This window comes from Macrobrachium nipponense, chromosome 42 (genome assembly GCF_015104395.2).
Source record: "Macrobrachium nipponense isolate FS-2020 chromosome 42, ASM1510439v2, whole genome shotgun sequence".
NCBI classification, from domain to species: Eukaryota; Metazoa; Arthropoda; class Malacostraca; order Decapoda; family Palaemonidae; genus Macrobrachium; species Macrobrachium nipponense.
In genome coordinates this window covers 1,114,534-1,127,033 of record NC_061103.1, presented here as the reverse complement: position 1 = coordinate 1,127,033, position 12,500 = coordinate 1,114,534, and positions in this window count along the sequence as shown.

Sequence of the window (12,500 nt, the reverse complement as noted above, 5' to 3'; positions counted from 1 at the left end):
ACTTTGTACATAAGACTTCCCATTGAAAATAAAGGCGGTGTCCTGCACTGCCAAAGTTAAAAGCTTCTTAAAATTGTCATAATCAAAACCATGAAACAGAACATCATTATTAGTGAAAATCTTGTTTAAAATCATTTGAATTGTTTCTTCCACAGGGATATTGGTGAACAAAGACTCTACATCAAGGCTAACCATAAAAAGATCCGAATCTTGAGACAATATTCTTTCTTTGAATTGTTGAGCGTTTTTAATGGTATAATTATTATGAGAGAAATCTGTTAATAGCGGCACTAAGTATTTAGCCAACTTGTAATTGGGGGCGTCATAAGATGTTAGAATCGGTCTTAAAGGAACACCCTCCTTGTGTACCTTAGGAAGGCCATACATCACACCATAAGAACCACCAGTGCTGCTCAAGTTTTGATACGTATTATTGTTAATAATTTCCTGATCTAAGAGAGATTTCAAAAACCGATTGATTCTATCCTCACAACGGAAGATGGTGGCAAAGTCAGGACTACCCAAACACTGAAATTTCGTAGTGTCATTTAGGATGTTTTCAACTTTCTGTATATAATCAGTTCTTATTGAGTAAAACAACACCTCTACCTTTGTCCGGTCTAATATAATAAGGTTTTCCTGTTTTCCAAGATTTTTCAGAATTTCTAGGTCCTTTTTGTTAAAGAAAGGTGTCCAGTTTGTAATTAAATTATTGTAAGTTTTATGGGCTATAGTATAAAGCTGTGATCGAAAGCTTTCCACATTGATCATTAGATTAGTGTTTACTAAACGAGAGAATAGCAGTTCCAGGGGAGCAAAACACTAATCTAATGATCAATGTGGAAAGCTTTCGATCACAGCTTTATACTATAGCCCATAAAACTTACAATAATTTAGTTACAAACTGGACACCTTTTTAACAAAAAGGACCTAGAAATTCTGAAAAATCTTGGAAAACAGGAAAACCTTATTATTATTAGACCGGACAAAGGTAGAGGTGTTGTTTTACTCAATAAGACTGATTATATACAGAAAGTTGAAAACATCCTAAATGACAATACGAAATTTCAGTGTTTGGGTAGTCCTGACTTTGCCACATCTTCCGTTGTGAGGATAGAATCAATCGGTTTTTGAAATCTCTCTTAGATCAGAAATTATTAACAATAATACGTATCAAAACTTGAGCAGCACTGGTGGTTCTTATGGTGTGATGTATGGCCTTCCTAAGGTACACAAGGAGGGTGTTCCTTTAAGACCGATTCTAACATCTTATGACGCCCCCAATTACAAGTTGGCTAAATACTTAGTGCCGCTATTAACAGAGTTCTCTCATAATAATTATACCATTAAAAACGCTGAACAATTCAAAGAAAGAATATTGTCTCAAGATTCGGATCTTTTTATGGTTAGCCTTGATGTAGAGTCTTTGTTCACCAATATCCCTGTGGAAGAAACAATTCAAATTATTTTAAACAAGATTTTCACTGTTTCATGGTTTTAATTATGACAATTTTAAGAAGCTTTTAACTTTGGCAGTGCAGGACACCGCCTTTATTTTCAATGGGAAGTCTTATGTACAAAGTGATGGTATGGCTATGGGCAGTCCTTTAGGCCCAGTCTTTGCGAATATTTTTATGTGTGAACTGGAGGAGCGGTTGCTGGACAATTGCCCTCTAGCTAATCATCCTCTCTTTTATTGCCGTTACGTTGATGATACGTTTATTCTTTTTCGTGACAGAGACAGAGCTGATTCCTTCTTACAATTTGCCAATTCAGCCCACCCAAATATCAAGTTTACAATTGATATGAAAATGATAATAAGCTCTCTTTTTTAGATATAGAAGTGTCACGTAATACGGATGGTTTTAACACCTCAATTTTTAGAAAAAAGACTTTTACTGGACTAGGGACAAATTTTTACAGCTTTTGTAGTTTTAACTTTAAAGTAAATGCTTTATATACACTCTTCCACAGGGCATATTCTCTCTCCTCTGGCTGGTCTGAATTTCACAATGAGATTACTCTTTTACAACAGTACTTCACCGATAACTGCTATCCAGCTAAGGTTTTCTTCAAATACCTAACCAAGTTTTTAAATAATAAATTAATAGAGAAAAATAACAGACCAACTGCTCCTAGAATGCCTTTCTTTGCTAGTGTCCCGTTTATCAGTGATACAACGTTTTATACCAAAGTTAAACGTTTAATACGTGAATATTGTCCGGCCATAAAAAGCCAACTAATCTTAAGAAACCCATTAACTATTGGGTCTTTATTTAGATATAAAGAAAAGCTGAGCCCTCTTCTGACTTCCAATGCGGTCTATTTATTTTTGTGTCCCAAATGTAGTTTGGGAAATTATGTCGGGGCCTCACGTAGGCTTCTTAAAGTCCGCATTGATTGCCACAGGGGGTGAGTTATAGAACAGGTGTCCGGTTGTCTTCACCAGAATTCTCGAACATTCGTGAACATTCAAAAAAATGCAAATTCAATATAGAATACAAACACTTTAAAGTCATTACACGGGCTTCTTCTCCTCAAGAGCTTGCTGTTTTCGAATCGCTTTTCATAAAAACTATAGTTCCAAAATTAAACAATCAAACTACCGCTACCCCTCTTTACCTGGCATAACTATGTTTACTTGGAACCTTTCCTTCTTCTTCTGGTCACTCGTCTTCTCCCTTTCACTTGATATGGTAATTTTCTTAGCATTGTAGTAGGTTTTTCTATGAATTTTAAATATATGTTAGTTATTAGGATTAGTCTTTTTATTATATTTATGTGTATTAATCCTTTTTACAGCCGTGATGATGGGGCTGGACCCCGAAACGTCGCTTAATAAAGCCTTTTTAAATTACCAGAAGACGTCTCCCTTGCTTCCTTGAGAATATATCTCGAACGATTGCTGTTTTCCTGTTATATATATATATATATATATATATATATATATATATATATATATATATATATATATATATATATATATATACATATATATATATATATATATATATATATATATACATATATATATATATATATATATATATATATATATATATATCTATATATATATATATATATATATGATATATATATATATATATATATATATATATATATATATATATATATATATATCTGTATGTGTACATGCATACAGTAAATATATACATATACACACAGTTTCTGAGGAGCAAAAAAAATAGTTGAATCATGCAAATTTTCTGACACAGAATTTAAGTACCGAAGGATGAATCTCCCAGTTAAAGACATAAGGAGGAACATATTTCCCTCACGAATTCTCAAGCTCTTATGCAAGACCACTCCAATGGTGGTGGACATCGCTCATTCGGGAAGGACTGGCAAAATCGTTTTCCCAAAATTTTTTGCTTTGTAAAAATTGATATTTTGAATTTGAATAACAAATTCAAACTTAAATTATGCCTTATAAAATGCAGCAACACTGCCTTTGGAATTTTACAGCCGATTTTATGTCCTTTCGCGCTCGCTCATAACGGAATTGCAGTTCGCATAAAAGAGAAGATTTATGTCGTGCAAATTTATGCAACGTGCTTTGGTTTATATATATATATATATATATATATATATAGAGAGAGAGAGAGAGAGAGAGAGAGAGAGAGAGAGAGAGAGAGAGAGAGAGAGAGAGAGATGTACTTTTAAGACAGGATGCTCAAGCAGTGGATAGCATTCTTATTCTCAAAAAGTCTTTTTGGTTGAGGTGAGGTTACTATGCTATCCGTAAGCCCTTTATATGTGTGGTTAGAACTAACATAACCCTTTAAGTACTAGACAATCAATCTACTGCTTGGTGGTCCAACAGAGGCATAGTAATGGGTTTTGTAAGACGCGAGCACATCCCCTCATGTTCAACGTATGTCGAACACTGTGCTTTTGAAAATTATATCACTTGAGACTTCTACGTCGGAGTCGGACTTTCACGAGCCTGTACACTTTCCCCGTGCATTATGGCAACTTTCAATGTTTGTTGAATTTAAGAAGACTAATGTGACACTTTGCTTTTATCCTCACAACGATGACATTGAGGAACGCCCGAATGTTATTGGCCCCGAAGTTGAAAGCTTAATCGCATTCTAAGTCATTAGCATGGCCCTTTGGCTTTTATAATGGTGACGAAGATGTTTTCCACATATCTGGCTTAGATTCTTGGCTTCTTGTGGGCACTGAAGGTCTTGGCTTTAAAATGGAAAATGGCAAAGAGGACCTCTTAGGGTGATCCCATAACAGCTCTCGTGCATTTGTTGTAAAAGTATTCCTCTTATAGGAAAGAATTCTCCATATTGTGTGCCATTAGCATCTCCTTCAGGAATTTTACATAAATATATATATATATATATATGTGTGTGTGTGTGTGTGTGTGTTTGTATGTGTGTGTGTGTGTTTGTATGTGTGTGCGTGTATATATATATATATATATATATATATATATTCTTTATTAAACGAGCTTTCGAGGTTTAAAACCTCATCTTCAGGCTGAAAAAATGACAAGGATGAGAAATCACTAAAAATTACATTAAAATGAATTGTCTTATTAAAAGCTTCAGTAAAAACATATGGTAAACGAACATCACATACAAACTAAAAATTACGAAAAAACTAAAACAAAACGCAAAACATACAAAAACAGAAATAAAAATGATAATAATATGAAAGGTAAACAAACTACACTCAAAAATAAAATGGCTAACGACCCACTTTGTGTACCTACTATGAAACTATATGATAGCTAGTTGAATACCGGACGAGTTGTTGTTCAATTCCGGTTTCATTTTCTTAATAAACAGCGACTCTGAAATTAAAAGGTCCAGTCTATTTGAGCAAAAAGACAGTACTCTAAAATCTAGGTGAGTGAAAGGATGGTCCTGTGTTAAACTGTGTTCCCTTATGGCAGAAAAAGGTGGTTTAGAAAGAGGAAACCTAGTTCTAACGGAAATACCTCTGTGTTCCAAAATTCTGTGTCTAAGCCAGCGGGAACTGGATCCCACGTATCGCAGACCACACTGCGAACAGGTAAACAAATAAACGACACTCGAATTAAGGTCCACAGGAAGAGCAGGCTTCTCCCTCAAAAGTGATCCTACAGTAAAAGGGTTAGTAAAAACAAATCTGAAACTAACTTGAGGAAAACTGTGCTTAAGTATTTCTTGTAACTTTTTTCGTACCAAGTAGCTACTATGACCAAGGAAAGGCAATTTAATATACTTTACATCTTTACTAGCAGTACTGTACACCGGTCTGGGACAAAATTTCTCATCTAGAAAATTTTTCAGAACTTTGTAAAAGACAAATACGGGATAAGAATTTTCGGAAAAATAATTCTGGAGGAAGACCATGTCTTGATGAAATAAATTAAAATCACAACAGACATTGTAAGCTCTATTTATCATAGTACGTATAGAATTAATTTTAAACAACTTTGGTGAAAAACTAAGATAATTCAATCCCAAGCCAGTAAAAGTACTTTTCCTATAAACGGAAGTCTCAATTTTACCTCTATTTCTGTGTACCTGAACATCTAAAAATGACAACATATTATCCTGTTCTGTCTCACAAGTAAAAGTAATATTAGGATGACGAGAATTAAAATATTCAAAAAATAAATCCACGTGTGAACGTTCCTTAAACACAAGGAAAGTGTCATCCACGTACCTACGATAATACAAGGGTTTGAAAGCAACAGGGCATTCAGACATCCAAATCTTTTCACAATAACCCATGAAACAATCTGCATATACAGGTCCAAGGGAATTTCCCATAGCAACTCCATCTATTTGATTATATAATTTACCATCAAAAGTAAAAATGCCATCAGTTGTAGCCAATTGTAATAATTTTCGCAAATCTACTTTAATAAGTCCAAAAGTTGTTATGTGGTTTTCACATATATTATTAAGAATAATGTCAGTAGTTTCTTTTAATGGGATATTCGTGAAAAGAGAGGTTACATCAAAACTAGCCATTGCAACATCTTGGTTAAAATCGAAAGAACACAATTCTTTGACAAACTTGGAAGAATTTGGGACATAAAACTCACTAAAAGTTAGAGGTTTTAAAATTGGAACCAGAAACTTTGACAAGTAATAACTAAAAGTGCCAATTGAGGATATAATAGGTCTCAATGGGTTTCCTATTTTATGAACCTTAGGTAGACCATACATGTAACCGGGCTTTGACCCTGAAGCAAATAAATTACTATAGGTAACTTCCCCAATCTTATCTCTCAAACTTCTTAACATCCTATTTAATTTGTCTTCTAATTTCAAAATGTGACTCGCAATATCTACATTTAAAATCCTAAATTTTGTATTGTCAGAGAGTATTTCATTCATTTTATCTAAATAATCAGACCTATTCATCAATACCACACCCCTACCTTTATCTGGCCTTGTAATAACAATACTATCATCGTTCTTAAGATTTCGTAAAATATACATATACATATCAGCCACAGGGAAAATTTTTAAAAAATGAAAAGACAGAGTGCCAAGTACTTTCGTGTATTTACCACATCTTCGGGGCACAAAGTAATACAAAACGTAAAAACTATTGAGCAAGAAAGCTCTCACAAAAGCAAAGTGGAAAAAGAATTATATATGTATGTACAATAAGGCCATTACAAACAGAAACAGCATTCGTCCAGATTACCCAACCGCTTAACACCCCACCCCAGTCAAAAGAAAAAAAAAGTCATTGCCCAATGACCCAATTACTTAAAGAAGAGAAAAACACTGACTATGCCAACCAGTTTTTTATAAAACAACTGAACTCACAATTATGAATAGTAACAATAATAACGGCACTAACAACATACTTAAAACACCAATAAACAAAGATAACTGATTGAACAATATTGTCAATATGAAATACATAAAAAATAAATAAATAAATAAATAAATAAATAAATAAAAAAAAAAAAAAAAAAATTTTTGACTAGTACAAAAACTTTAAGGATAATGTTAAAACTCACAAGAAATACATAAGAAGGAACTTGACAAATACACTAAATTAAAGAATAATGTTAAAACTCTTCACTATTTTATCTATGATAAGACTGTCTAATTTGTACATACCAGGGCTCAAATTTAAAAGTTTTCCAGAATAAGTCTTTATAAAAGCAGATTCAATTATATTCCTACTAATATAATCATTACAAAATAAAATCTCTTTTGCCTCTGTCCAATCAATCGCATGGTTAACATTACTAAGGTGAATAAAAAGGGCACTAGAAGTCTGTCCTGTTCTAACTGAATATTTATGTTGATTTAATCTTGTAGACAAATCTTTCCCAGTTTGGCCGATATATTTCTTATCACACCCCTGACAAGGAATTGTATAAAGGCAGCAGGTAGATGAAAATTTGAGCTTTTAAAAACTAATTTTACATTAAAAAATCGAAGTACCTTAGGCAAATCATAAAAATTCTTGTGGTATGGTAAAACTAACATATTATGGCATGAAAAAGGTTCTCTAACCCTATTTGAATAAAAAGTACCCTTGGCCATTTTTAATGCCTTGTCTATAAAAAACATCGGATATTGAAGTTTTACACTATGTCACATATTTTTGTTTCCTATCTCTTCATCTAAAAACTCAGAACTGCATAGTTCTTAAGGCCCTCAAAAAACATCGAAGAAAAAATAGATAATTTTACTTTACTATGATGCTCAGAGTAATAATGAACATACGAACATATATTAGTGGGCTTGCGATATACATTGAATTTAAAACTACGGATTTGTCTGTAAAGTTGACAAATGTGCATTAGGATATGGACTGGGTTTTTCTTTCACGAAAAGTATCAACGGTGTTGAAGTAGCGAAATCATTTTGCAATTTAGAAAAATATGGTAACCTATCAAATGAGGACATCAATATCTGTAAAGGGATTGTTTATGGATTTATGTCAAAGTCTTTTAACGCTAGTGTTCCTCTTCGTTTTATGAAAGCTTTTGATGTTCTTAAAAAAGATTTAAATTTGCATATCACGAAAGCAGACAAATCAAAGGCCATAGTAATTATGAATAAAGAAGACTATATAGCGAAAATGTCAGATTTGTTAGATGATCCTGTTACTTATGACGAGCTACGTAATAACCCGTTAACCGCAGTGAATAGTAGTTTTGTTAAAGAACTGAAATGTATCTTGAGGGGGAGGGATGAGCTAATTAAGCAATTTACTGTCAAGTGTGCCAGTTTACCATATATGTATGGCTTGGTTAAGACCCATAAGCCAAACAATCCCATTAGGCCTATTATAAGTTCAGTAAGTTCTGTGTCTTATAAATTGTCAAAGTGGCTAGTCCAAGTTCTTACGCCGGTTGTTGGTACAATATCAAAATGTAATATTAAGAATAATGTTGATTTTGTAGACAAACTTAGCAATATTAATGCAACTTTTGAGTTTAAAATTGTCAGTTTCGATGTTGTATCATTATTTACTAAAGTTCCAGTGGACGATTTGTTAAAAAAAATTTTATCAGAGGAATTGCCTAAATATAACTTGCCGTTACCTTCGAATGTAATAGTTGACTTAATTAGGCTTTGCATTAAGGATTGTAAATTTACATTTAATGGAAAATATTTTTTACAAAAATTTGGTATGCCAATGGGGAATCCACTTTCTCCGGTGCTTAGTAATCTTTACATGGAGTTTTTTTGAGGTCAGACTGTTACCTAGTATTTTACCGATTGGTACTGTATGGTATCGTTATGTGGATGATATTTTTTGTGTATGGCCTGTAAATGCAAACATTGGAGAATTTTTAGATAAACTGAATGATCTGGTTCCCTCAATTAAATTTACAGTGGAGGAAGAAAGAGAGTCAATGTTACCATTTTTAGATGTGCAAGTTTACAGACAAATCCGTAGTTTTAAATTCAATGTATATCGCAAGCCCACTAATATATGTTCGTATGTTCATTATTACTCTGAGCATCATAGTAAAGTAAAATTATCTATTTTTTCTTCGATGTTTTTGAGGGCCTTAAGAATATGCAGTTCTGAGTTTTTAGATGAAGAGATAGGAAAAATATGTGACATAGGTGTAAAACTTCAATATCCGATGTTTTTTTATAGACAAGGCATTAAAAATGGCCAAGGGTACTTTTTATTCAAATAGGGTTAGAGAACCTTTTTCATGCCATAATATGTTAGTTTTACCATACCACAAGAATTTTTTTATGATTTGCCTAAGGTACTTCGATTTTTAATGTAAAATTAGTTTTTAAAAGCTCAAATACGGTTTGTAATATACTGATAAAGAACTCCCCATTTTCATCTACCTGCTGCCTTTATACAATTCCTTGTCAGGGGTGTGATAAGAAATATATCGGCCAAACTGGGAAAGATTTGTCTACAAGATTAAATCAACATAAATATTCAGTTAGAACAGGACAGACTTCTAGTGCCCTTTTTATTCACCTTAGTAATGTTAACATGCGATTGATTGGACAGAGGCAAAAGAGATTTTATTTTGTAATGATTATATTAGTAGGAATATATTGAATCTGCTTTTATAAAGACTTATTCTGGAAAACTTTTAAATTTGAGCCCTGGTATGTACAAATTAGACAGTCTTATCATAGATAAAATAGTGAAGAGTTTTTTACATTATTCTTTAATTTAGTGTATTTGTCAAGTTCCTTCTTATGTATTTTCTTGTGAGTTTTAACATTATCCTTAAAGTTTTTGTACTAGTCAAAAAAAATTTTTTTTTTTTTTTATTTATTTATTTACTTATTTATTTATTTTTTATGTATTTCATATTGACAATATTGTTCAATCAGTTATCTTTGTTTATTGGTGTTTTAAGTATGTTGTTAGTGCCGTTATTATTGTTTACTATTCATAATTGTGAGTTCAGTTGTTTTATAAAAACTGGTTGGCATAGTCAGTGTTTTTCTCTTCTTTAAGTAATTGGGTCATTGGGCAATTACTTTTTTTTTCTTTTGACTTGTTTGGGGTGTTTTAAGCGGTTGGGTAATCTGGACGAATGCTGTTTCTGTTTGTAATGGCCTTATTGTACATACATATATAATTCTTTTTCCACTTTGCTTTTGTGAGAGCTTTCTTGCTCAATAGTTTTTACGTTTTGTATTACTTTGTGCCCCGAAGATGTGGTAAATACACGAAAGTACTTGGCACTCTGTCTTTTCATTTTTAAAAATTTTACCTGTGGCTTTTGCTGTTAAACAAAATCACGTGCTTACTTTTGTGATTTTATAGTACATATACATATATATATATATATATATATATATATATATATATATATATTATATATATATGTGTGTGTGTGTGTGTGTGTGTGGTGTGTGTGTATATATATATAACTGAATCACGAAAGTTTGGAACGTGATAAATCCATAAAATAAAGGTATAAACCGCGAAAGAAAAATAAACAACAGAGTTTCAGCAAGATCTCGACGTTCAACGTCCTTTACTCAGCAGAGTAAAGGACGTTGAACGTCGAAAGATTTTGCAGAAACTCCGTTGTTTATTTTTCCTTCGCGGTTTATACCTTTATTATATATATATATATATATATATATATATATATATATATATATATATATATATCCTAAATCCACGGTAGAAAGGTAAGGGAAACAGGGGCTTGGAACAAGTATTTTCCTAGTATATTCTACATTTTTAAGTTCAAAGTCCCTGTTTCCCTTACCTTTCTACCGTGGATTTAAGGATATTCTCAAGTACGTGTTCCTTCGCACTACATTGGATATATATATACATATCCTCAAAAGATCTAATAGAACGTGTGCAATCACTTTGAAGTGTGTATTGGAGACCTTAGGCCATTATACAAGCTGTTCATTTAGTTTGTAATACTGAATATTCTGTTACTGTGAAATCACTGCACAAAGTAGATCATTATCTTTGATGATTCCTTATCTCATAAGCTATAATGGAATAAATTCCTAACAAGCAGTGCAAGCCAATGAGGGAGTTATTTCCAAGTAGACCGAGTCTCCCAAATTGATGCAGAATCGTCGAACCTAGGCCGTCGATTGAACTGGGTCCTAAATTCTACTTTCCTGCAGGTAAGAGCCTAAATTGCCTCTAAGAAGTGTCGTAACGGGTCTCCTGGTCTGATATTGGCAAGCAGCCCAATGCCGTAGGTGAGGAGACGCTTACATTACCCATAATATTCGTCTGTTGGTTATTTTCATTAAAGCTTTCTCTTCATATTTGCTGGTAGTCTTGCTTTGCTGTTTTTCTTCGTTTGTATCTGGAGTTGATGTTCATCTGCTTAATCTATCTTGCGTTTTAGTTTTCTGTAAAAGAAACCTATTGAGATCGCTTTGTCTGTTCGCCCTCAGATCTTAAAAACTACTGAGGCTAGAGGGCTGCAAATTGGTATGTTGATCATCCACCCTTCAATCATCAAACATCCCAAATTACAGCCGTCTAGCCTCAGGATCTGTTATTTTGTTTAAGGTTAGAGTTAGCTATTGTCGTGCGTCTGGTACTGCCGAGTTCAATCCCGGAAGCCTCACTAACGCACCTTCACTTGACTGCATCTGGGGAGCAACTGAGCGCTGCCCGGTCGTAGCTGAGTTTCATACTGCAGCACATCGATTGTTTCATGCAGCATAGTACACTGTACAGAAAACTCGATTGCCCATATTTTACTTGTTTATAATAGTATTACTACCATTACCTGGTTTACGTAGTATCTTAGTGTTGCCATCTGCAATTTAGCTCAATATAATATTAAACTTATGGTTTTATATGCGCAGAGTATGGAAATTAATTTGAATTCTAAACCAATACTTGCGATTAAGGTAAACAAAAGCAGTTTATATTAACAAGTAACTAATACTAATAATAATATGAAGGATCACTGAAGACCAAATATGTTGTTTCCATATAACATTGAGTAGATTACAATATCTTTCTTTTAGTGGAAACTGTATTTATGATCATACGAAGCAATGAGTACTCTTAGAAGGAACTCTTGAAGAACGTCATTGAATACCTCTTAAATATAAACTTTCCATTGGTACATCAGTGAGGTTGCTGAAAATACCAAATTTCTTCATCCTTAAGCTAATGGGGCTGGCAACTTTTGGTTAAGTTCTAGTCGAGGTCACAGGGAAAGAAAACAAAGGAGAAGAATAAAAGTTGAGATTAACTTACAAGAAAGCGAGAGAAGAGCAAAACAGAAGCAAAAAGGGAATTCCAAAGTTTGGCGCCAGAAGAAACTAACAGTCATTGAACTGTGATGACATCAACAATTTGCGACTTCCAACGTGTCAGTGTCACAAGAGATGTACTGCGCGACGGGTACTGAGAGGAGGCTTCCCCGAGCTCAGCGAACCACTGACTGAAATAGTTGCTGTAGAAAAGAGAGTAAATTTCCTCCTTATGGCAGAAAAGTGGATGATTTACAGACAAAATAACATTGAGTTCACTGATCAAATGAGATTGCTACAGATGCA